At 42.7% G+C, this 27,263-nt stretch overlaps 1 protein-coding gene across 1 annotated transcript in view; it reads left to right on the top strand.

Moving 5' to 3' along the window:
• Positions 1-27,263, top strand: part of NPY5R (neuropeptide Y receptor Y5) — a 230,510-nt gene that overhangs the window by 138,801 nt on the left and 64,446 nt on the right. Inside the window, exon 2 of the mRNA XM_086963316.1 lies at positions 23,435-23,596. The gene's annotated coding sequence lies outside the window, so the exon portion shown is untranslated. The remainder of the gene's footprint in view (positions 1-23,434; positions 23,597-27,263) is intronic.

Below are 27,263 nucleotides of genomic sequence, written 5' to 3'. Positions count from 1 at the left end.
CTCATCGTCTTTTCTTCGAGGGCGTTGTGCTTGGACCCGAGGCGGCACTGTCATGGCGCCGGCTTCTGCCTTCACTCCGGCGTGCTTGTCTGGACTGTTCACTCTGTGACGTGCTCCTTGCCTGCTGGGCGACGTGACGGCCGGTCGTGTGTCACTGTTCGGTGGAGCACATGGTGCTGTGGCGGTCTGCCACGTGGAGTGTGCGACTCCTCTCTTGCCTGTGGTGGGTCACAGCCGACTCCATGTGAAGGCAGTGCGAGGGAGGACACTGTTGTGTGGTCTTCGGCCCACTGCGGGGCTTCGCTGGGGTGGTGGGGACGTGGGTGCTCTGCTACTTGCGTTCAGCGGTGCTTCTTTGTGGAGATGTCTCCTGGGTGCTGTCTGTGCAGTCATGTGCCCTGGCGCTGCTTTCTGCACTCTTGTGGCTTTGCGTGCTCTTTGCCTGCTCGTTTTTCTTCTTGGATGCTTTCCTGGCACTTGAGGTGTCTGTGGTGTGGTTGCCGGTTGTGCCCGTCCACCAGTGGGGAGCACGTGCTGCGACATCTTCACTAGTGGTGGCGTTGGGCAGCCACGTGTGGCTCTTGCACTGCCCCCATCTTCGTGGGCGTCTCTTGAGGCTTGATACTTCTGTGAAGGGGCAGCCCTGTCCTCCCCACTGTAATGTCTTGTCTTAGTACCTCGTGAAACCATTGCCAGCATCTCTTCCCCTACCGAGATGCTCATCAGGGCCTCGCAGTGTTCCGGTGGGTGTGGTGCAGGTAGGTGCAGGGATAAGGCTACCAGGTGACAGTAGCAGGGTGCGCTTGGCAGTGTGGGAGGTAAGGTTCTGATGCAATAGTGCGTGTGTCCGCCTCCTTGTGAGTGGCCACCCGGGCTGGGTGTCTCTTTTCTAGGTTTCTCCTGTCTCTGCCGGCCTGGAAAGTGCTGCACCGGGGTTTGGTGTGTTAGGTCTGTTTAACACAGTTGCAGGGGGGGTGTGTTGCCCCCAACAGCTACTAGGTGGCAGTGCCGTATTGAAGTGTCCCAGCCGTCTTTACTTGGAAGTTGCGGGCCTCTACTTCCTGCAGTGTGCTGGTATTGGGCTGCTTGCTGATTTGGTGGCAGATTTCTGCAAGCCGTGGTGTGCAGCGCTGATGCTGTGTCTCTCTCTCCTGTGGGGGACTGTGGCCCAGAAGAGGTGGGGGTCTGAGTGGGTGGGGCTACCTCCCACTGTCTCATTTGTCTGTGCAGTGTGGGGCAGGTGAGCCAGGCAGTTCTCTTCACAGTCGCACAGCGTATTGCTCTGGATGGCTTGCGTAGGGACTGTGGTGGTTGAACTCCTGAGCTCTGGACCGGGACCACTGCAAGCAGTGCTTTCGCTGAGCAGGGATGCCGGTCAGTGCGGTGTGTGTCCACCAGGTGGTGCTGTGCTTTTCAAAGTGTGGTGCAGGCATGTGGCTGCTGTGTGGCGCTGTATCTGTTTTCCAGAGTTCACAGCAGACTCCTGAGGGTTGCAGTAGCCTGGCGGGCCTTCTACAGTGCTCAGGGAGCTCAAAGCGGCTGGTGTGAGACTCTCACTACAGGCGGAACTTCTCTCCTGGCTGGATCAGCTGGCGGCAGGCAAAGAGCTTCCTCCCGCCCGAGCAGGTATGAGGGCATGGAACTGTGTACTGCTCTGCCCCGCCGTTGCCGCCTCTTCAGGCCTCCCCCCTTTCGGGGGCCCCTCACCATGCCTTCTCCTTGGGCCAGCGAGGCAAACTGGCAGCCGTCTAGCCCCACTTGATCCTCGAACAGCGGCGGGAATAGCAGGTGGGTGTCAGCGGGGCCACAGAGCATGGCAGCTGTGGCGCCACGGGTTCTCTTGCTGCTGCAGGCTGCATGCAGTGTCAGCATGGGGCTTATCTGCCGGAACGGCCTTGTGCTCTGGCCTGCCACATGGATGCCTTCTGGTCGCAGGCTGCCTTACAGCTGCGGGCTGCTTGCTGTCTCAGCGTGGGGGCTTGCTTGCAGGGACAGCCACAGGCTCTGGCTTGCCACCTGCGTAGAAGCTGGCTGTATGGGTGAGGAGCGGGACAATGTTGGGGGGTGTTTGCCTACCCCAGGATCCATCGGTCATCTTCCTCTGCCTTAGACATCGGAGTTGTGGCATGGTGAGACTCGGTCCCTACTTTGTGACCGCCGAGGGTGGTGTCGCGAAAGATCCCCAAAGCAGGCGCTAGAGGCCGTGGATCTTGCAGTGGTGTGCCGCATCTCAGGCACGTTCCTTTCCTCCCTTGCGAATGACGAGAATGTGGCGAGCAGCAGGTGCGCTGGGTTAACTGCCTGCTTCGTCGCCAGTTTAGTGTTGGGCCTCTGGCCCACATGGCAGCACATGACTGATGCAGACACAGGGTAGTACTGGACTACAACTGGCCTCAAGCAGGTGCACCCGGGCCCTTTTATTAGCGGGGTCACATCACTTGTGAATGGGTGTGGGGGTGCAGTGTGCCCAGCCCCCGAGAGAGTGGCGGGCATGACCACTTCCTGCGGGACACTGGAACATGTCTTGCAGGATACTACAGCTATTGACCAACACCCCCCTCTGAATCCTACCATCTCTTCTCATTCGATATTGCTCTGTCTCCATGGAAGCCGAGAGCCAGACCTGATTTAACACACTCTTGGAGAGCCTTGTTGCTTCATCTAAGAAGTGAATACCTGAATGTTCATATCACAGTTTGAACCAATCCTAGGTGCTCCGAGTAATAGTTTTTAATATTACTAAATGCAGTCATTTTGAATTATTTTGAATTATTTGCTTCCACATGGGTAAACATGGCAACTTGGCCTTGCTGGCCGGGAAACAAACTCATGACATGCCAGAGTTCAGCACTTGGGACTGGATTTACTAATCGTTCATGCAATGCAGTGCAGCAAGGCAACTTGCTGGCCTGTGTTGCGTTAAAAGGGGAGAGTTGAAATGATTAAACTCCACTAAGATATGGTGCACTTCTGCTCTCTCATACTTCTGGTCCACTTCAGGCAGCCTAGTCACAATGTAGGCATCCTTGCTCTACTGTGCAAGCGTGCCTGTGTTATAGGGAGAATTATTTTTGTTCAAGAATGTATGCCTTCCTGCACAAAACCATACCCTCAAGGCACTTTCCTCTTTCAATGTGTGCTGTAGAATAAAACACACATAGACAGAGGAAAGAACAAAGAGGAAAAAAAGATTTTTCTCCTCGTTACAGGATCGTCTGGAAGGTTTGGTGATTTCACACAATCCCAGGCTTAGAAACCTTGATAAATTAGGGAACGCATGAAATCCCTGGGTGGATGCACAGGAACTCCCATGCTCCAACCATGGAACGCCTCCCAGAAGGATATGTGATGCAAGACAGTACAAAACGCTACCTTCCTTTACGCCGTAATGCAAAATGTTAGGAAATATGGCCCTGAGTGTTTAGGTCATTGAGCAATCTAGATAAAGATCTACGTATCAATAAGAATCCTTCTTGACCATTAGTTAAATAAATGAATCTAATAACTGCATAACAACTATCAATATTGCCGAGGTGAAAAATTATGAAAATGGAAAAATGTAATGTTAAGTGAAAGGTGGAGAAACAATGATGTTATTTACCAATGTGTTCATAATACTCCTGTGGAATTATACCGTTCCACCTTTTTATGACCAAGGAACGTTAACATACTCATTTCAATTTCCTCCTCTCCCAACCTCTATGAACTTTGACTTGCAGACTCCCCACCTTTCTACCACCTGGGGAGCTGCAGTGGAATGCAGCTGCTCTTCTTACATTCACTTGTCTGTACATGTGACATTGAATTTAGTATACTATTTTATTTTCATATGGAAGGTGGTCGTTTGCTGTGGAATCGTGTTAAAAGTAGCCCATCAAACAATTTACTGGGGAAAAAGACCAAACATTTTATCCAAGTCGATGGTCTGTAATTGGTGAAATCTCACTCCTGGTGTCATGCTGTAATATGAGGTGTCAGTTTATATACAAATGACTGCTCGGGGTTTTTCGTAAAGGCGACTGCCTATTGGATGAGAATGATTCATAGACGCACTTGGATCACCCAGACCACATAACTACTGCTGCATGTAACTCATACATTTAGAATAATGTGACAAGACTTCGAATAAGCTCAATTTTCTGGCTAGTTTAGCAGCAGTCTGTCTTTGAGTTGTTTTTAGAGCGAGAAGATGCGATTATCTACCATCTGTGAAAATATGTAAAATACTTACAAAATAGAAATCTACATCTGTGACTCAGACCTACATCTGTTAAACTGAATAGGACCCAAGCATGGAATTATAATAGCTTGCTTTGCCATAGAAACGCTGTTCTATTACACAGCAGTAGTACATTTAAAAAAGATTGATAACGTGATAGTCATAATCATACAGAATTAAACACGTAGAACAATGACTGGCTTACAAAGGATCATTGAAAACGTACTGTCTGGCTGCTGAATACTAATTTACGACCCAAAATAATGTTATACTTCAGCAAAGTGAACGAGGTTCGTAATTACCCCTGAAATAAATGTTTACTTTCCTTTGTTAAGCATTGGAAACACTATGTAATGTGGTACGACTCCACATCTTTCACATTAGACATTACAACAGCAAATACAGATGTGTTTCTTCAGTGTTAATCTCTTTAAAGCTTGAGAAAGCATTTCATATCCAATATGCATAATTAACAAGTGTACACTTTGGATTTTTTGGACACTGTAGATTCATTAATTTAACCACTTCCAGCCACCATTTGATTTATATTCTGATAGCAACTCAGGACCTGCACACGTTTTGTTGGTGTGGTCAGGTCTGGTCAGTGTGAGGTATCTTGTGTTTTGTGCTGTCTTGTGGTGTTACGTAGGGCGATATGTAATGTCTTGGCTCTCCACAGTGTGCATAGGTCTCGTCACTCAGCTCTACAGTAGTGTTGATGAAAATGTGTGAGAAGTCATAATGTGGGTCTGAACGTGGCAGATTTGGGAGATATGCACAGCTTGCTAGTCATCTTCCTCCCGAGGGGAAATATTACTCACTCTTGTTAATTAAAGTTAAAATATAGTAGTTGTATGGATTTTTCGTGCTTTGTTATTGTATAGAAGATAACCTATTTGCAGTGCCATGATTGGTATAGGTCGAATCCATGTGTGCTGTTGGAAATAAATGGGACCTCAGAAGAAAGCCTTTACCACTGAGCATATGATTGTCATCAAGCGTGTGTTAATGTTTGACAGCTGGTACTTCACCTACATCCTTTTTACATGTGCCTGATTGATTCAGGCCAGTGATGCTTCACTGATGCTCTTCCTATCTCTCATCCTGTCAAGAGGATCTTTGAAAAGTTTGGCAAGTGGGCATGCTGCTAGGCCGAGTGAGCACACAAGTTCCTCTCTACGAAACCGGATGCTGTGTAGGGTGGCGTCACTGTTATACAGCTGTTCCTCATACTGTTGTTGCTGGCCTTCCTCACTGCTTTGGTGGACCACCAAAGTGCCACCAGACCAGGGTTTGCTGGCTATGGTCTAGAAATGAAGCTCTAAGGTCCTTGATATTTCTTTTGATCAGGTTTAACCTGGCTAATGAGTCTGCTCCATTAGGTGCCATGTGATATCAGCAATAAACACCAAGTCTTTCTCTCAGGGTTGCTGTTTGAACATCTGTGAACAGAGTCATGTGACACAGACTGCTGAAACCGGTAGTACTCTACCTCTGTAGCATGCTTTGTGTTTCGTGTGAATGGTGTAGCTGCTGCAGTAGTGGTGCTAGGGATGCAGGGAGCTGAAGTCCAATATATGTGCCTCCTGGGCTGTGATTCCAGAAGGGAGATCGTCAGTACGGAATATCGATAATAATAAAATATCGATAACAAAAATATTGTTGGTCAAAATATCGATTAAAATAATGTTAAAAAAATATCGAGTACAAAAATATCGACAAAATATATATAAATAGTCAAAGTAAAAACTTTCAATAATATGTCGAAAAAAGGTTAAAAAAATAAAACATTTTTAATAATAGTAATCTAAATTGTAGTTAATGTTTAGGAGCGGGATGTTGGGTTAATAGGGGATAAGGGTGGGGAGTAATTTAATAATAATTAATTAATTAATATATGTTTGTAAATATTTTTAATTATTAATTAATTGGTAATTAATTAATATTAATTAGTTAATTAATTAATATAATTTTGTACATATTTTTTATTAGTAATTAATTGATAATTAAATAATATTAATTAGTTAATTACATTAATTAGAGTAATTTATTTATATATATAATTTTTAATTATTGTTAATTAATTAATTGGTAAAAAATAATATTAAATATTAAATGAAATTAATTACAGCTAATGTGCTAATATATTTACTTTATTGTTATTGTTAATTAATAATTAATTGGTAATTAAATAATATTAATTAATTTTGGGTAAAGGAGTATTTTTAGGGTTCAGGGTCAGTTTTCAGTTTTTGGGTAAAGGGGTATTTTTAGGGTTCAGGGTCAGTTTTCAGTTTTTGGGTAAAGGGGTATTTTTAGGGTTCAGGGTCAGTTTTCGGTTTTTGGGTAAAGGGTTTTTTTTAGGGTTCTGGGTCAGTTTTCAGTTTTTGGGTAAAGGGGTATTTTTAGGGTTCAGGGTCAGTTTTCAGTTTTTGGGTAAAGGGGTATTATTAGGGTTCAGGGTCAGTTTTCAGTTTTTGGGTAAAGGGGTATTTTTAGAGTTCAGGGTCAGTTTTCAGTTTTTGGGTAAAGGGGTATTTTTAGGGTTCAGGGTCAGTTTTCAGTTTTTGGGTAAAGGGGTATTTTTAGGGTTCAGGGTCAGTTTTGGGTTTTTGGGTAAAGGGGTATTTTTAGGGTTCAGGGTCAGTTTTGGGTTTTTGGGTAAAGGGGTATTTTTAGGGTTCAGGGTCAGTTTTCCCTACTGTTGCACCCACTGGTGTGGGAATCGTAATTTTAACCCCTACGCTATCCAACGCTTTCCCTACGCTTGCACTCTTTGGAGTGGGAATAGTATTTTTTAAACTTCTGGTATCGTACGGTAATATAATAGTATATTATTTAATTATAGAATGTTACTATATATATATGTTTTAACAAATAAGATTGTAATTTTTTTATTATTATTTTCATTTATTATTTAATTATTTTAAGTTTATGTAAGTATTTTTAAGTATATTTTAATAATTAAATGTTATTATTAATTTAATTTAACACAGTTTTTAATAAAGTCGATATTTTTTACATCTATATTATTGTAAACTATATTTTGTACTCAATATTTTTGTACTTACCTGTTTGTAGATACAAACTCGATATTTTGACTGTCGATATTTTGTCCACGATATTTTTGCAAGTCGATATTTTGTCCCTCGATATTATTTCAGTGATCCCTTCAGTACACCCCACAGCATTTGGTGCAGTGACTGCAGCCTATAACCTCATAGATGCTATTAAACATTCCTCCCCAGTGCTGCGCTGTCCATTGGAACTAGTGCTGAATGGACGTCCAATGGCCGTGCGCAGCACTGGGGAGGTAGTGCTGCCGTCGGCCAATGCACCGAGGCAGCACTTAAGGGGCTAATTATTCCAAGCGTCAAAAGGTGGGATATTGGTGTTTACAGGTTTGTGTGGGAGCTCCATACATTATTTTTGTAAATGTTAGCCCCTTGTTGCCTACTCTGATGTCCCAGCCCAACTTACTGGCTACCATTCATCTTCTAACTCATGACAAAATACCCCCTCATCGTTGCTATGAAACAAGGTAACAGCAAAACGTGTGGTGAAAATGATGTACTCTGAATGTTACATTGCAATATCCCACTAAATGTGTACAACCACAGACCAAAGCAAATTTGTCTGTTATTTGTGAGCAAGAAAAGATTCTTTCTTGCATTTGTGATATTGTTCTTTCTTACAATTTAATGCAACGGGTGAAGCTGATTGCTGCTTCATTGATCTCCCTAATAAGATTCAGAGAAAAAGCACAGCCCCAGAAGCCCCTGTAGTATTGAGGCTTCCCCTGACTCACTTCACAACTCACAGCAATCTTACATTACTCCCAATTGGGTTTGCAGACCAGAACTACATTATAATAAAATACAAGGCCCTCTGATGTCAGTAGGGCGCCTGAATTCCACTCTAATTAAAACTGAGGCCATTGTTTCTTTTAGCATCTCCTGAAGTCCATGGTATTTAAAACTGAGAGCACAGTATTCCAGCAATCTAGAACCTCACTGTCAGGACCTTTGTGGGTCCCAAACAAATGTTTAAGGCCAGATTTCCCACTTTGGACAAATATTGTAAATGCCTCTCTACTTCAAGGCACTATACCCGACTGTCCAATGTCTAGGCAGATTTCCCCAATCCTAAAAAACACAACAATACATCACACTGACCTAAATAACTTCCACCCTATCTCCAACATTCCACCTCCATGCGATGCTCTCTGACAAATGTGTACACATCCAATTTTGTGACCACATTGAACAATTCCACCTTTTAGACCAATTCCAATCTGGCTTCCTGCTTGTACATAGCACCAAATCAGTTCTTAAAACACGTAGTGGGCGACGTATTAAAAATGTTGGATGAGAACGAATCCTGCCTTCTAATTCTCCTTGACCTATCTTTGACATCTGATACTGTTAAGCACAACAACCTCCTAGACTTATTGGAACATTGAATGGGCTCATCAGGGTCCGTCCTAAATTGTTTCACCTCTTTCTCCTAAACAGAACTCAAAGATTCAAGGTTAATCTGAGCCCTGTCCAAGACCACTCCAGTCATATAAGGGGTTCCACAGGGTCCTCCCTCTTACCCACTCTCTTTAACTTGTCCATGGAGCCTCCAACAGAAATTCTGAGTTTATCCAACATCTATTATCACATGTATGCCGGGGACACCCAATTATAACTGAAAGTCTACTCCCACGAAGATATCAGAACCCTCAACTTAACTCTACAAAAAAAACTAAACTGGCTGACATGTAAGCACCTCAAACTATACGACATGCAACCACCTCAAACTATACACTCTCAAAACCAATTTTCCCTTAATCGCCCCACCCAAACAGTCACCTGTCAAGGTGGAATGGATTAAACAACTAACAGCCCTTAACTGCTTGCCACAAATTATCGACTCATCGAGATCACTGGGAATAACTTTTGCCAAGAACCCGAAAAGAGTATTTAAAACCGTCAATGTTTTGGAAAGAAGAGTATCATCTGCAAAGAGTAAGCTCCGCACTTTAGACCTACAATTTTAGGGGAGTGATTCCGGCAGTCAATGAGATAGGAGATGCACCCATTTATATATAGCAGAAATAAGGTGGGTGCTGGAATGCATTCCTGGCGGACACCTCACCTGATTGGGAGATCAATACCTACCTGTTCTCCAGGACCCCATCTGCCCCTTGCAAAATTCCCTGTGTATAATTATTGGATCAGGGACAAAAGACCATAGGGAACCCAGTTTTCTCAAGGACCTTCCAAAGTTTGGCTCTGGACAAGGTTGAATGCTGCATGCAAATCGACAAAAGCAACAGATAACAATCCCCGATCAATAGCAGCTGTTTCCCACTTTAGGTCAGAAATTGTAAGACCTGGTCCACCATGCTTATGCCAGTCTCTTAAAACTGGCTTGGAAATGTAACAGGACATTGTTTGTCCACATCCAATCCCATAGCTTGGTCAGGTTTGCTTGCTGAAATTTATTTGGACATTATCAATGAAGCTTATAGGGAGATATGTATTTTGCCTTTCTCCCTTTTTTAAAATGAGTATAATTTCTGCCCCTTTGCAATACTCCCGCATAGGGGCTTCAGCTGCTAGTGCACTGGACCAGAAATTGATATAAGGGCCCCAAATAAGTGGTTCAGACCGGAACATATCAGCTGGAATTCTGTCGAGACCAGGTGCTTTTCCAGCTTTTTGCACAAGAAGTGCATTGAGGGTTTAATTTATTGTGAAGGCCACAGGAACACTTCTTGTTGCCAAAGTGGAGAGAGCAGACTTAGAGTTGCTCTTCGTCAAGATGTAAATTGGCATAAATAGCTGTAAGGTACTTAACCCAGTCCCCCACATAAACATGACATACGGGGCAGGCATGTTCTCTGTATCCCTTGTGTGTCACCAAGTGCTAGAACAGACTAATGTCTTTAACCCCTTGCTGCTTCCAGCAGATCCTCCCATGTCCTCGCTTCCCACTTAGACTTACTGGATTTGATAACCATAGCATGATTCCTTCTGAAGATGATTATATCGGGCCTTAGGTAGCTACTATACAGTAGTGAATGAACCATTTGTGTGGTTTGGGGTTTATTTGTGGGTTTTGGCCTATTTCACAAAGAATGTCTTCAAGTTGGAGATCAAATCATTGTGAATGGCCACAATTTGGGAAGGTGTACAGCCCTGGACAATAAGTGCAACCAATGCTACACTGGTTCTTCTGTAAATCTTTCTGGATATGGTAAGTATCATACATGTCCACCCACTTCACATTATGTCTATTGTTAGTGAAAGCAGTTTCAAGAGATGTTGTGGTCACATCCCTTAATTGGGACCCCATCAGATTGAATGAAAGAGGGAAGGGGTCACTTTTCTGATAGTCTATGACCTCCCTATCTGTCATCTAATGCCAGGCACTGCCATCTACCAGTACCTAATCAATATAACTTTTATAATCCATTATCTCAAAGGTTTGTTAAGCCCTTGAGCATAACTCAACTTCAAAATTTGCCTAAGCTAGAGTAAGCTGGGGTCACCCCAGCACTCATCTGCCACACTAATCAACTACAGCAGGAGTAGGTAGGGCTCGAAAGAAGTATTCAGTTCACCTGCCATGTCCAGACAGTGGCTGCTGCTAAAAGCCTCTAAGAGCATAGGTTAAGATTTTAGGGTTTGGGAGGGTTTCTTAAAGAATCATCCAATATAGATTAGTTTTTAGAAGGCTATATCAGAAAATTGTCTGAGATTCGGATCAAGCCGCAGAGGTAATAGGGGGGCACTTTTCCATAGCTGCAGCAGAGATTTAATAACAGAATTGTCACCTTAGTCAAGTGAGTCAATATTGCAATAGCCTCACAAGTCAGCCTCATAGGATTAGGTCTGTTAAATCTCTAGCGCAGGTGAAATTGGATATGTAGCTACCCTGTTAACAAACCCTAAAATGGAAATGGCTCTTTGTTCGAGAATCAATACACTTTTATAGGTCTGGGCTGATATTAAAGGCATTAACTAAAAAGTAAGGGATCCCTGTCGTGGGTATCAGTTTGAGCGTAAGAAAGTTTTGACAGTCAGTAACAATCACCTTGGTTATGCAAACAAGGGATGTTATGACCCATATAATAAGTCCAACAGAGGCCTGCCTGCTTACAAAGCTATAGATTCAATGTTATATGTTGTTAACCCCTGCCTATAAACCGTATCTACTGCCCGAGTCTCTTGGATAAGACGGATTTGGAATTTGTTGATGAAACTTCCCCACTCTGCATAAATCAATTTTGATTTGCTTCCAGCTAATTAGCTGAATATTAGTTTGCAACTGTTTTGCGGAGAGGTTTGTACTTGGATTGGTGTTCAATCTGACAAAAGTAATTTTAGGAATCATAGTGTTGGCATTGCGGGAATGCGGAAAAGGCAGAGATGTCACTCTCTGAATGGATCGGGAATGTTCTCACTGGTTCTGTAAGCAGTCTGTTTTTCAGGGTCAGATGCTGAAGGAATCCTAAAAACCACAAGGGAGGCAAAGGGATTGCACAGTCAATTGACCATGGTCAAACCAATGTCGGAAGGATATACAGGGAGGGATCTGGGTTTAAGGGCCTAACTGTGCCTTGAGCTGGTACTACCAGGGCCTTCTTTCCCCTCGGTCATTTCACCTGGGGGCCTCAGGTTACAGCAAATTTCAGAACCTGCGGGGGGTTGAGGGAGTAGTCTAGTTTAGAGAAATCAAACCCTCTACCAGTTTCAGTGCTGCAAGTTTCACCTCAATAAAATCCCATTGACCCCCTAGCAAAACAAAAAGCTCTTCACATCTACAATATCAGAGTATATGATCGAATAACAATGTCTAAAGTCTCTGAACCAGTGTAAGATTGAGTTCTTCAGTGAGACACTGTCTTCACGAATACCAGGTCGCAGTTTAAACTTTTATCATGAAAATGGTATGGCCCGCCTTATGTTGCAAGAAAGTCTCACCTGTGTGGAACATTTTGGCAAGACATGTGAAGATTGAACATAGTGTTCGGTGGGAAAATGATGGGCCTTTGTAGGAACATGGAAACTGAATGGAAATTAGGTTCTCCCCCTTCCCGGTAGATAGAGCCCTATGTGGGTGCTTTGTAGGATGCTGCAGCAAGGGTGGTGGAGTGCCAGTGCCAGCATCATCTGAAGAGCATGAATGTTCAAAGTCAAGAGCAACATTTCTTGGCACTTTAAAGGGTACCATCCAGGGGTTCTTGGAATTTCCAGGACAAGAAAAATAAGGTCTTGCATCCGCAGTAAGCAACACAGGAGAGGTTTGCGCCCCCATGACTGTGGTAAGGGTGCTCTTTATATAAAAAATCAATAATTTAGGCCATTAACCACATCACTCAGCATGTTCATAAGACTGAGTGCTTCTTCCATAGTTGAGGGGATGTATCGAGGTGCAAGGGCAAAATCGTGAGGGGGGCAGGACAGGATTCTGAAGTTGGTCGTCCGCGGGGAGTCTAATTGGATGGATCTTGAACCTTTTGAAGCAGTCAATATTGGCAATTACTAGTTTGGTCTCACCATCTGCAGAGTTTGGACTGGGTCACTGAATGGAGGTGGTAGATACCACCTTAGGATGAGAGAAGGTTTGAGAGAGGCCCAGGTTGATGTGGGTTATTCGTGCCTTAAGCTTCATCCGGAAAATATCTGCGACCTTCCCCTCTTTTGGTGCACTAGCTTTACTAGAAGCACTCATTGTCAGTATACTTTCCACTTCCTCTATTAAACAGTCAATGTTGTAGCACACACAGTTTGCAACCATATGATATGTGTCTTTAGGGTGCTTTAGTTGAGTCGAGACACCCGGCAAGCTAGTTGTAGCCTTTTTTCCACACTATTTTGCAGCACACATGTGGAGAAGCTGTAGATAGTAATAAAAGAAAAAGCTAGCCCTTAACCCAATGAGAGAGAGCAGACAAAAAGGAAAGGGGGAATTACAGTACCTTGAGACTTCAGAAGAACTTAGGCTCTTGGCAGCCTCTAGGGTCCTGACGAAAATCAAGGGGTCTCTCCCTGCCCGCCTTATCCTGGCTCTGACGGGTACATACAGGCCTGCCCTTGGCCCAGGCTGTGCCCAGGCTTGTCCTGTGCACGTCCAGCGCTGCAGTAGAGCCTGGTCACACTTTTGAGAGTGCTGGTCTCGGGCGGCACACCCCCTTTCCAAAGAGTTAATAAACTTTTTTATTTTTCCCTTTACTTTTCATTAAGGAGATCTCTGACCCCATGGCAGAGATCTCCACCTATGTGTTAAAGGTTAGTTGCAGTAACTTTAAACTCATAAATTCTTTCTTAGATGCCTCAACCCCCCTGATTTCTTGTGTGGAGACATGTATGTCTGCACTTAGATGTAAATCTATACTTGGCAATGGTGACGAGTGTAAAATGTAAATATACACATAGGTGCAAGAGTACATTTATATGTGAGTAAATCTACACATGTAAATTCCTTTTTGACCAGGACCCTTAGAGTAAAAATTAGCAAATGGGCAATAGATTAATGTGATTTGCATATTTAAAATAAATAACAACCAAGAAAAAATTATTACTAATTCTATCCGAATTAATTGGTTGTGAAGCGATTCCTATATTGTTTAGTATTTGTATTTCAAATAATTATGTTGAACTGATATTTCTGGTTGATAGTTTCTGTAATAATATATTTGAATGAAACAGCCGAGTGAATATATATTTCTTGTGTAATGGGTTTATTCTTAAAATATGAGTTGAAGGTTCTAGTATTCAGAGAAAATACATAGGACTTTATTCACTTCGCAATGCATTATGAGTAGATGAAAATGATATGATGTGCTCTGATGGCTACAGGTAGAGAAGAAATGTACAATTTGCCCTATTGAAGTCACATGAATATTAATGAAAACATGTTGGAATAGGGGCATGGATATGGATGCAGATTTTGATTTGTTGCTGGATTAGAAATAGCTTAACTGACAGTTCAAAATATTTTTCAAAAACGTGGCATAAAAAATGTCATAACTCGCCATGCAAAGATACAAGCATGCACCCAGTTCTATATAAAGTTGCTAGAGTGTTTGACTACTCAATCTGTCTTGTCTTAGTCCTCTGTCCTCTTCGTAACCCCATTCAAACATCTAGCAGGGAAGGATAATAGACGTATTTGCTTTGCCCATGAGGATGCTAAGGAACACGCAAGACACTGTCTGCTTTTTATGCTGTGTAAAATACCACAAGATTCTTGTTCAGCCACCCAGAAAACACAGAAAAGAATGGCCTGAGTACCAAATATTATCTGGAATTGGCAGGATATAATGTTACCTGCAGTTCACCATGCTGTAACAGTTAAAATTCTGTGTTAGGAAAGACCTTACTTCCAAGCCTTTGACAGGAAGCTCTGCAAGGAGATGCAGTTTACTTCTGCATGGTGAGTACCCTACTGTTAGATGGGTCACTGTGTTGTAAGACTGGCTTGGGAACTGCTGTCAGAAGAGAGTAGGTGACAGTATGGAGCGCAGTCAGGTCTATAACTGATTTTTTGTCTCTTCCTTCTTGACACATTGTTATTATTGCCCAGCTGGTACTTCGTGTTGACAAGCTTACTATTGTCATAGCTGGTGATGAGTCTTACTGACACTGCAAGGCTGACGGACGGCTGGCCTGTTAGAGTGGCAGTTAATTGGTGTCTCAGGCAATCTGTGAGTTTCTATGGCATGTCACAGCAGGAAATAGTTTAACTCCTGCATGTGTGTATGGGACAGGATCATAAACACAAATTCACCATAATGTACAAATAATTAATAATATCAAGCTTCCATTCAAATTTCAAAAGACAAAAACATTGAAGTTTATATCCTATAGATAGACTATGGTAGGCAAAAATCACAGGAAATGTACAGGTTACAGCAGACCCTGTGACATATATATTCTTATATGCATAATTATATTATCAGCAGATAACTGAACAAAAGGACAGATGTATGGGAATACGCAAGGAAATGGGAACATGAAGATAAAAATATTGTCCAATTTGGTATATAAATTGATATCCGAAGGATGCATTTGCCAGCAAGAAAAAAAGAAGCAGTAAACTTGAAAATGTAAAAAAGGAAAGCACTGTCATCTCACTGCAGAACGTTATTATTTTATAGCTAGGCAATAAAACAAGACTCAGTTTGGGCATCTGGGTCGATGATGGTCAAGTTACACGGTTAATGTTTGCCATTGTTGTTAGCCAGTGCATGTTTTGTTAAGGGATTAGAACACTTATGTACGAAGATATAAAAGAGACAAATGGGGAGAGAGGTACAGCATGCATTACAAGTGAGCTTGAGATGTCACCTGTCCTGTGCTAATATTCAATGATTATGTGGGTAGCTGTGATTGCTCCATGGTGGAAGTTTAATTTTGCCAGGGTGGGTAAGTAGCGCACAACATTGTGTATGTGATTTCCTGGGCCTCAATAAACATCAAATAATAGTGGACGTGCCCTTCTCTTGTGCAGCGGTCTGCAAAACAGGCAGCATGGGCCATAAAATGTGTTGCGGAGAAGTGAATTGCCCCTCTACTGAACTATAGCTTCTGATTGATCTAACCTTATGATACATTCCCTGTCTAAAAGAAGTGAGTGTCCCTACACTTGTGCTGTGCATTGGATCAGAGGGACATCACATTGAGCAATATTGGGAGTTAAATAAAGGTGAGAGTATCGTTCTCTTGCACTATAATATGGAAGCTGCAAAATGGTGCAACATTGTTAGGCTTCATTTTTCCCTTGGCTGAAAACCATTGTGTAAAATGACTTCCAAATTCATTCAAGGGCACAGGGTGTCCCATTATCCTCCAATCTCCAAATCACCAATAATTTCAAATGATTTGGAATGTGTTCTTGTCATAGATAATCCTGTGCGGCCAACTACGCTATGCTCGTGAAGTTTGCATAGTTTGTGCTACTTCGCGCTACGCAAATTGCATGTAGCACAGTGCACAATCATGTAGCGTAGCGTAGTTGGCTTTTTTCCTCACTCACGGTCCTCAACAACAAGTTGGCGACCGCAAGTGAGCAAAATGACATCCCGCAAGACTTTTTCCTTGTTCGCGATCAGCAGCATCAAGTTGGCGATTGCGAACCAGGAAAATAAACCTCCTGGCAAGATTCTCAACGTGGGGAGGTCAGGTTTCTCACTGCGAGTGGTCGTGTATGCTTGCGACCGCTCACGATGAGAAACTACCAGTCCGCGTTGAGAAAGCTGCCGCTCGAGTAAAAATCTACTCATGCGGCAGAAAATGACAGCTCGCACTGTGCGAGATGCCGTTTTCAATGATTGCACAGTGTGGACAAGCATCCGGCACTGGCAATCATCGTGAACAGCGCACTACGCAGTTCATGTAGCGCTACACGTATCTCACGAAGTGCACTTCGCATAGCTTTGCATAGCGCAACTACGCGAACTACGCCCAGGGTTAGTCATAGTCTATGCAAAGTTGATATATATCACTGAAGAATTTTTTCTTTTACAACCATAAAACCCTAAACACCCTTACCACACAATACCCTTACCAAACTCTACAACCAAAAAGACCTCTAACACCCAATACCCTTACGCATCCCTAAGCCCTAAAAACACTCTTGCCACCCAATACCCTTACCCACAACTAAACCCTAATAACGCCCTTACCACTCTATACCATATACCCTTACCCAACCCTGAACCCTAAAACTACCCTTACCACCCTATACCCTTACCCTCCCCTAATCCCTAAAAATACCCAAACCGCCTAGTGCCCATACCCACCACTAATCCCTAAATAACCCATTACCACTCTCTACAACTACCCACCCCTAATGTCACATTTTGCTCCCTGCGCTCTAGTGTCCACCACCAGGGGGCTGAAATGTGGGACTTTCCAGTGTTCGAATAAGCTTCCGGACACTGCCTTGCATACACATACTGACCTACAGACATTTAAACGCCATTTGGAAGGCTTAGAGTAAATCAGCACACCTGTGGCTAGCAGCTTCTAGCCTGCCACACATGATGCATGTGGCTACTTTGAGCTCTTTAAAGCCCCTGTTCCCTTGAGTCCAATGTTTGTCATTGTAGCTTGTTTCCTGCAAAACCGACCCTTGTTTCCTGAGCTTTTGCTATTCTTATTTTCCTGAGTTTCTGAGCTATAGTTATTACTTGTTCCTGTGCCGTAGCTATTTTCAGGTTCCTGAAATAGCACTTCTTGCAATTTTACCTTGATTCCTTGATTCCTGAGCTGTAGATATTCCTTGTTCCTGAACTAGCACTGTCTACAATGCTGCTTTGATCTATTGATTCCTGAGGCTTAGCTAGTCATTATTTATTGAACCAGCAATGCCTTCAGTGCTACAGTGTCTCCTTGATTCCTGAACCAGCACTTTTCTAGTCCACCTTTGTAGCCCCCCTTCTGTGTTGTCCTTTTTTACAATCCCTGCCTTTCTAACCTTTACCTATATTCCAGTTCCTAGTTTGATGTCTTCTTATTCCTGCTTTTGTGCTTATAGTTTCCTTGTATGCTTGTTACTTGCTTTCTGTCAAGTGTGCCCTTTGTTTTCCCTTCTTCCCTGCTAAGCACTCCTCCTTGCTGGTGCCTTGTCTATTGTTACTATGCATTTAGTGCTACACCCTTGCTATGTCCGCCTTGCATGTTCCTGTTTGAGGATCTGTGGGCTCTGCTGACAACCTAGGTGGTGTTTCTAGTCAACCTTGAGTATTGTCTTTGAGTTACTTTTGAACATCACCATAGGTATCAGCTCCACAGACCCTGCCTTTGCATGTATATTGCATATGTGGGTGTTTGCAATCAGTATCTTATTAATGCTTTACAGTCCTAACATGTAGAGCTCCTGAGTGCTTTACACCACATTCCCTTTATTTAATTGTCACAGTTGATATATATGTATATGTGTTTGTGTATATACATACATATATCTTGCATATCCATTCTCAACACTAGTTCACCTTAATGCCTCATTGCCTCTTGAGTCCCAGTCCTTTCAGAGCCTTAACTCTCTTATTCCCTTGTACAAAGTTTTCCCTATGGATTACCTTTTTCCTTTGACTCTCTGTGTGATCTTTGGCAGCTCTGTACCCAATTTTATGCCACGTTTTTCTTCCCTGCCATCAGTCCTTTCCTGGAGTCCCTGACACATACCAGTGTCCCAGAAAGTCCTGACACATAAACTGTAAAAACACCAATAGCACCCTATGCCCGTACCCACCTGTAAACCCTGACAACAACATTACCCATCCCGAACTCTACATTAAATAATAAATACAGATATATATGTATACAAGTCAAGTCAAGTCAAAAGATCTTTATTCGGAATAAAAAACATCCATAAAAGTACAAACAAAAAACACAATACATTTTTAAAAACATTCATCAATAGTTACAATTGGAGAATTATCCGAGAACAAACGAGCAAAATCAAAATCCATATATGTATACATTAACAGTAAAAAAAACAAAGGTTACTGGTATGTTATAGTTAATCTCAGATTTCACTCATACAGAACCATAGAAATTCAGCAGTTACAGTTACCTGAGCTAATTATAACTTACGCCCCCACAATATACTGCCTATTACCTCTCATATTAGATCACTCATGACATAGTCAGTGAAATCATGAATAACATCACTGATGATATCTCAAATTGCATTACTGATGTTATCATCCAGTGAGAGTAAGTATTTTCAAACATATATACTAAGCTACTTAAAAAGTTACATTTGTGTACTAGGTGTATTACTAATGAATGATACTATGTCTAACATTTGAGTTGGTGTGTGACTGTCTGTAGCAGTGTGTGTGTGGATGACTGTATGGGTGTGTGAGTGCACATTTGAGTGACTATGGGTGAATGAGTGGGTTTCTGAGTAGGTTTGTATGTGTGTATGTGGTTGTGTCAGTGGTTGTATTGTGTATCTGGGTATCTTAGTGGTTGTATGGGTGTGTGAGGGAGTGTGTGAGTGGGTTTGTGAGTTTCTGTATGGGTGTGCAAGTGGGTGTGTGGTTAGTTGTATGGGTATATAAGTATGCATGTGATTAGCTGTGTTGATGAGAGAGTGGATGTGTGAGTGACGTTGGTGAGTGAGTGGGTGTGTCTGTGCCTGTATGGGTGCGTGCGTTTCTGTGTGAGTGACTGTATGGGAAGTGAGTGGCTGTCTGAATGTCTCTATGAGTGACTGGGTGTATAGGTGGCTGTATGGGGGAGTGAGCGGATGTTTGAGTGAGTGTTTGGTTAAGTAAGTTGGTGTGTGAGTGGTTGCATTGGAGTTTGAGTGTCTTTATGAGTGACTGTATTAGTGAATTAACAGATATGTGAGTGCTTGTATGGATGTGTGAATCAGTATGTAAGTGGTTGTGTGGGTGTGTGAGTGAATTTGAGAGTACTTGCATAGGTTTGTGAGTGTCTGCATTGAGAGGCTATTTAGGTGTGTGAGTGGCTGTGTGAGTATGAGTGAGTGAGAGTGTGAATTGTGCTATGGAAGAGTGAGTGGGTGTGTGAGTAATTATATGGGTTTGTGAATGGGTATATGAGTAGTTGTGTGAGTCGTTTTATGGATAATGTCATCAGTGATGTCATTGATGATGTAATTTGAGATGTCATCGGTGATGTTATAAGTGATATCACTGACCATGTCATGAGTGATATATTATCTGAGTTCATAAGCAGTACATTGCTAGGGCGTAAGTTATAGTTAGATCAGGTAACTATAACTGCAGACTTTCTATGATTTTCTATCAGTAAAATCTGAGCCTGACTATAAAGTCCCTGTAACCTTTGTATTTTTCATTAAACTTCTAAGATTTTTAAAATTCTATTTTGTAACTTCAATGGCCCTGTAACCTTTGGTATTTTGAGAGTATTTCTGTGGTATTTGTAACTATCAGGTACATTTGCAGAGTGGTGGAGAAAGGGGACAGGGCCTCTAAACAGCTCTCAGCAATCCCTCTGTGCAGGACTTACTACTGAGTACAGGAGGGCTTTTTGGCCCAAAAGGACCATCAGCAGCCAAGGGCACTTCCTCCCCCAACCAGGCACGTTTGCAGAGTGGTGGAGAAAGGTGAAGGGCCTGCCACAAGCTCTCAGCAGTTTGACTGTGTGGGACCTACTGGAGGTTACAGGAGGGGTTGTTGGCCCCCAAGAACCCTCTGCAGCCAAGGGGACTTCATCTCCTAACCTGTACTGTGCCAGGAGGTGCAATCGCAAGTGCTGGAGAAAGAAGACTGGCCTTGGTCAACCTCTCGGCAATTTCACTGTGTGGGACTTACTGGACTTAACAGGAAGACCCTCACTAGCCAAGAGGACTTCACACCCAACAAATTGTGCGCCAGGACACTCTTTTTCAGAGTGACTAAGAAAGAGGATGGTCCATCCGGTGACTCACCCTGAGCCTTGTTTTTTAAAAAAAAGGTTACATTGTTTTTACCATGGGGTGGTGGGCCGTGCGGTTTACTCCCTGAGAAGATTTAAGCCCCCAGGACCCATCCCCCAGGGCCCAGTCTTTTTTTATACCATGTACATTTATAACAGGAGGTGGGCTGTGCAGACCCACTCCCTGGGCCGTTGTCAGCCCGAGGGAACTCATTCATCAGGGCCCACCCTTTTTTTATACTGTTTAGATTCATAACTGGAGGGGGGCTGACCCCATACTCCAGGACCTGGCCCCTTTATTATCAATGCCCCTAGGGCACTCAGTCACCTGTGTTGAGGACCACAAATGGAACCTCAAGATCGTAGTCATACCTGCTGGCTCCCCACCTACTGCAGGAGCCAGCATTTCTCTGACAGACACGGGCTGCTGAAAGGTAGCACCCTGTCTGTCATAGCAATGTTTCATCTGCTTCTCGACGTGCATGTTTGCGTACAAAGAAACAGATTAAAACTCCACTTTATACAGCTGGAGCTGTTTTACAGCTCAAGCTTGCATAAAGGGTAGATATGTTTGCTTTTGTTTTTGCTTGGTGGGAGCTTAATTAAGATACATATATATATATATATTTATATATATATTTATATATATAGATAGATAGATAGATAGATAGATAGATAGATAGATAGATAGATAGATAGATAGATAGATAGATAGATAGATAGATAGATGCACAACACACACTTATCTTAAATATAATCCTATGCGGTAAACTCTACTCCATGGGCGGAGCTTACAGAGCTTGTACTACTATGCACTCTGCTTGGAGGGCGAAGTTCAGCAAAAACTCCACCTACGCCGCATAGTGGAGTTCACCAGTGCAGTAGTGGAGTTCACCAGTGCAGTGGCAGACTTACTTTCCTCTGAAATCAGTGTCCTGCTCCTACTACTGGGCCTGGCTCCACTTCTGCCGCTCCAGTGGAATTACAAGAAGAACTGCATAGCGTATTGTGTGAAGGCATGCCTGACCATATCAAATCCCATGATATGGTCTGGCATGTCTTTTAGCAGTACGCCATGCTCACTGCAGTTCTTCCTGTAATTCAACAGAAGCAGTGTAAGACGAGTGTAGCCAGGCCCAGCAGCAGGAGCAGGACATCAATTAGGGAGGAAGGTAAGTCTCTTAGTCTTTACTCTAGTCTTTCACTTAGGCCTTACAACTATGTGGGAGGGGGGGCGGGGCTTTAGCGGGAGGGGCCAGGTAGCCAGGGCTTTAGCTCGGGGATGCAGGGTGGGGGGAGAGGCAGAAGGTCACTCTGTGAGGCCACAAAACTCTGTGGAATTTCACTGAGTTTTTATGTAACTGTGAAATTCTGCAGAGTACCACTACGCAAGCTCCGCCCACCCCTACTTAAATATACTTACCTTTGGTTGTAAAGGCATGTGTGGCAAAAGCATACTCATGGTAAAGGCACTGTGTGGCAAATAATTCATGGTAAAGGCATCCCATTGTAAAGACAGGATTGTAAAGACTGACTCCCATCCACCTTTATTGTTGTTAAGGTATAGGCTGAATGCACGAACTAGGGGAAGCAAAGACACAGACACAGAGTTGGAAACTGGAATAAAGGGATGTGCTCACAACTCCCTTTTATTGATATTGTCACCTCACTGGTAACAGTTGTACATAGATGGTTGTGTGTGTTTTAGAATGACAGCCATTTTGAAGAGGGGGATGTACCATGACATGTTGGACACAGAAAAGGTTGACAGAGAACAAACAAATGTATTCATGAAGTCATGGAGAAGTGTGGCTCAATGATTAGAGCGGCAGACTCTGATGCAGAGGTCTAGCCTGGGACCAAGGTTCAATTCCCCGCCTTGTTGGGTCTTGGGCTCAAAAATTCCATGGACCTGATAATTGTCGCCTCAGTGTCTATTCCAATCATGGAGTACCACTCTGCAACTCTGGGCAATAGCTTGCTTAATCTCAATAACGGCCCCCACACGCTAAGGATGCCTGGCCTCCACCTTGGGGGTGCCCAGGAGTGGAAGTCTCACAGGGAAAGCCAGGATGGGCTCCACAGCGGTATTCGTACAAGTGCCTTGAGACCCTTGCGGGTGAGTAGTGCGCTATACAAGTATCAATTTACATTTTACATGTATTTATTTATGATTTGCTGTAGCACACATTTACCAGGAAAGGTGTACTTAACAAAATAACTAGGGATATACAAAAAAGTATAATTCAATACAATACAGAATAACCACTAAGAATATTGCCAAAAAGGAATAAACAATTATCGTTTTCTACATGTGACAGGGACAGAGGAGGTGAGTGGCAATGTGATTGGAAGGGTCAATTTATGCCACTTCAGAAAAGGTAGGTATATAAAAGTTCCCTGATGGTGAGAAAGTCTGAATAGGTTCTGATGGATGAAGTAAGAGAGTTTTCAGAAGCATCTGGAATTGTGCAGTACATTGCCTCAATTCAGTCTGGATAGCAGCAGAGCTGAGCAGATCTGTTACGTTCTCATGCGGCAAGGATGCTTCAAAGGCCTGTAGCATACATGTAATTTTGTCCTATGCTTTTCAATTTATCTATTATATTTTGAAGTTTAAATATGACCAATTAAATGCATAGAATTATATGAATCATTCATGAATTTATGGGTGCTTCTAAACAAACAAAGATCTTTTCAAGTACTATTTAATTACGTCACCAGTCTTCATATATTGTATTCTTCCATCATCACACTCTTGAAGAGTGATTGATTGCTCAGTTTTTTATTTTATTTTCAGGTTCTATAGGAGAAAAGACGGATATCATTCACTGAGTCTCTTTCCTGAATCTCTTTATGAAAAGTTGCCTGCAGAAGGATGGAAGCCCTAAATTGTACAAACAATTGGTTTTGTTTCTTTTCGATGTTCCTGAGTTTTCAATAGAATCAAAACACCTATTAGGTAGGTATTGGTGTACATTTTTTTTATCCAAATGTAATACATTAGTTTTTTGGTCTGTGTTCAATAGGCAGTAAAATAACTTATGTCGAAGCTCTCCATTAAAGGTACTGATGCACACAATTTACTGCGTCAGGGTCAGCCTGGGACACAACATAGACCTAGGCACTGAAATTAAAGTAGCCCCCATTAACGAAACACGGCCCAGATTATGCACAAGGCTTGTTTTCATTGTTGCGACCAGCGCAAACAATGAAAATGCGCCACATTATGGCTAATGTGCTGGCCCCCTGTGAAAAACAGAGCAGCTGCTTTAAAGCTGCTCCATGTTTTCACAGTGCAGGAGGCAACCCGCCTGCACTTTGAAGGGGGAATAGAGATCCCCTTGTAGGTGGGTGCAGTGAGTGACTGCACTCGCCTGCAAGGGGATGTGTGGGGGTCCATGGGACCAACTTTGCCCTCCCAGACGGCTGCCATGAGGAGGCTCGCTGACAGTGCGCCACCTTTCAGGTGGAACACTGTCAGTACACAGACTGAGAGCTTTTTTGCCTCTGTGTCTGCAACTGTATACATCGTGGGCAAAAAAGGCAAAGATATGTAGTAGTGTGGCTCACTGGTTAGAGGCGGCAGACCCGAGAGCAGAGGACAGCCCGGGACCAGGGTTCGATTCCCGGCGCGGCAAGTTTCTGGACCAGGGTCAGCGGACTTGATAATTCTCTCGCCTCGGTGCCCACTCTGATCAGCGATCACACTCGGCAACTCTGGGCATTAGCTTGCCTCATCTTCACTAACGGCCCCACCAGACCGCCGGGGATGCCTGGTCTCACCCTGGAGATACCCATTAAGGGACCATCTCTCAGGGAAGCCAGGAAGGGTTTCGCAGCGGTCGAAGCGCCTTGGGACCCTACGGGTAAGTAGTGCGCTATATAAATGCCAATACATTTACATTTACATTTATCTGCATGGGGCCATTCCCCAATGCAAATGAGGAAACGCCCTCTGAAGATAGCACAGGTTTTACAGAAGTGGATGCAAAAGCATCTACAGGCCCTTCTGTAATACCAAAGCGCCACAAAGGCCCGCAAAGTGGGCACAAACTCCTGTTGCACCCCGGGTCACTTGTTTAATACGGCCCCAAAATAGCTAAAAACTGGCCTACATTGGTAAATCAGGTTTTGAATCTGTATTGACATGCTGTATGTGTATTTTGCAATGTATGCATTTGTGTTTGCTGAAAGCAATGTTTGTTTTGATATTAGGAAAATCAACAGTAGAGAACACCACACCTAACCGTAAATCAGGCCTAGAAACAGCCAGAAAAGAGCCCATAAAGTGATCTGTCAGACCAGCCCAGACTGCCTGATTACCTTATAGGTCACTCTGAACTTGCGCCTCACATTGAAATGTAATTAAGAACGGAGAACAGCAAATGCCTTGTACCAAAGGTATGTACAAATTAAGAATTGTCTCTTGTTGTTCCTCCTTATGTCAATGCATAGCAAATGGTGGTTATATGTACTTATGTTTTTCAAAAGGCAACTATTTAGGTGAGCATGTGTTTAACAGCAACGAACAATGCTCTGATCACAAACATTTCACATGTCATTGCAGACATAAACAGACGGGCGAAAATTGGGTAGTTAACATAGTTTAAATGTAAATGTATTGCCATTTATATAGCGCACGTATCACCCGAAGGCATCAAGGCGCTTGCCTTGGGAACCCGTCCTGGTATTCCCCTGTGAGATAACCCCAGCAGGGTATCCACAAGGTGAAAGCCAGGCATCCCGCCGCGAGGGGCCGTAGTGGAGATTAAGCAAGCTATTGCCCAGAGTCGCAGAGTGTGAACCCGTGAGTCGAGTAGGCACCGGAACGAGAATTATCGAGTCCGTGGAATTTTTTGAGCCCAAGACCCGCCGAGGTGGGGAATTGAACTCTGGTCCAGGACCGATCTCAGCTTCCGGGTCTGCCGCCTCTAACCCCTGAGCCACACTTCTCCAGAGCAGCTTATTTTGTTTAGACAAAATAAGCATTGTTCTTTGGCTTAATTATGCCACTGAAGTTGTTGATCGATTAAAATATATATTTTTAAATAAGGCTAATACATACAACTAACTATTGAATCACACCACGAGAAATATACATATTTACAGGACAACAGCAACCACCCACTCTTTCAAAAAAAGTTTTAACAGTTAAAGTGTATTAATAAAAAAATAACTACATTTTTGTATTATAACAAGAAAAAATAAATGTTAGAAAAACAGTACAATCATTGGCATAATAATAAATTGAGTAGCAAATAAGAATAGGAGAAGTAAGAAAAGTAAAAATAATGAAAAGAAAACGATAAAACGTAACCTAGAAATCAGTGAAAAACAGCACATTATGGATTCAAAAAACTTTACTGTATCAGAAAAATAGAGACTTAGGTTATTTTGTCATAACAATAACAATACCAATAACATGATGCAGATAATGTTGATATTCTCAGTGAGTTAAGGAGGTTGAGACACTTCTCCAGTTAATGATTGGCGTGAATTGACAGTCACAGCAGAGAAATCTAGAAACAACAGTTACTGGTGACCAGCGAATGTCTCATTTGATATCAAGAGCAGGTGTATTAAAATGAGCTTTTTTAAGTCTATGATTATAACAAACGCCACACAACCAGGATTGAAATAAAATGAGTGATAAATCTTTCCAATTTTTAGTTATTTGCAGTAAGGTAACTGCAAGTAGTGAGTCTAACATACTGACATTTAATGAATAGCAAGAGCAATCATTTGACAGACTTCCTAAAAATAAATGTTTTGATGTAAATGGTATCTGAGAATACAATATGTTATTTATCTGCTTCCAAGCCTTCAGCCATAACTGATATCTGCAAGGGCACTCACATAAAATGTGTTTTAAGTCATGAAAGCTAATGTTACAGGACCAACAAGAAGTGAGGGTATTCAGATACATTTTTTGTAACGTAGCTGGGGTGACCAGAAGTCTTCGGTAGATAAAAAACAGTTTGAATTGTATTATCTAATAAAAGAGATTTTAGAATTTTAAGCCAAATTCTATTTCATAAAAGAGTTGAAAGAGAAACATTAGAATCACGTTCCTATTGTGATTTTACTCATCTTATCATGATTGTCCACAGGGGCGTTAAGAGTGTTATAAATATGAGTAGACAAAAGTAAAGCTGCTAATGGAGGGATAGTATTATTGGATGAGTAGTTAGATTGAAATAGTAGGATGAGAAAATTGCAGAAAATAATGAATCATATTTAGAATGGAAGATGACAGAAGGATATTAAGGGATTGAGCTTGAGAGAAAAAAAGGAAGGGGTCCTTATCAATTAGTTGGTGCACCCACAGCAAGCTTTTCTCTCAACAGGTGCCTCAAAATATAGTTTTACTATTTAACTCGATTCAGCTGGTGAATCATATTGAGGATTGAAGGAATTGTCCTTTATCCTGAAGAGGACATACATATGTAAGGCATAGGAGTTTACATGAATTCTTAAAAATATGCAGAGACATGGAGATAGGTTTCTGTGTACAAATAAGGAAAAGTAAATGGGTGAATAAACTAGTTTTTCAAATCCATCTATTAAGGAAGGTAATCAAGACGCTCCTCAGAGACATAAAAGGAGGCAATCAGGAAAATGTGCCC

This window comes from Lissotriton vulgaris, chromosome 3_1 (genome assembly GCF_964263255.1).
Source record: "Lissotriton vulgaris chromosome 3_1, aLisVul1.2, whole genome shotgun sequence".
Taxonomy (NCBI): domain Eukaryota; kingdom Metazoa; phylum Chordata; class Amphibia; order Caudata; family Salamandridae; genus Lissotriton; species Lissotriton vulgaris.
Note: the sequence above shows the minus strand (reverse complement) of the source record. Positions and strands in the feature narration are given on the sequence as shown.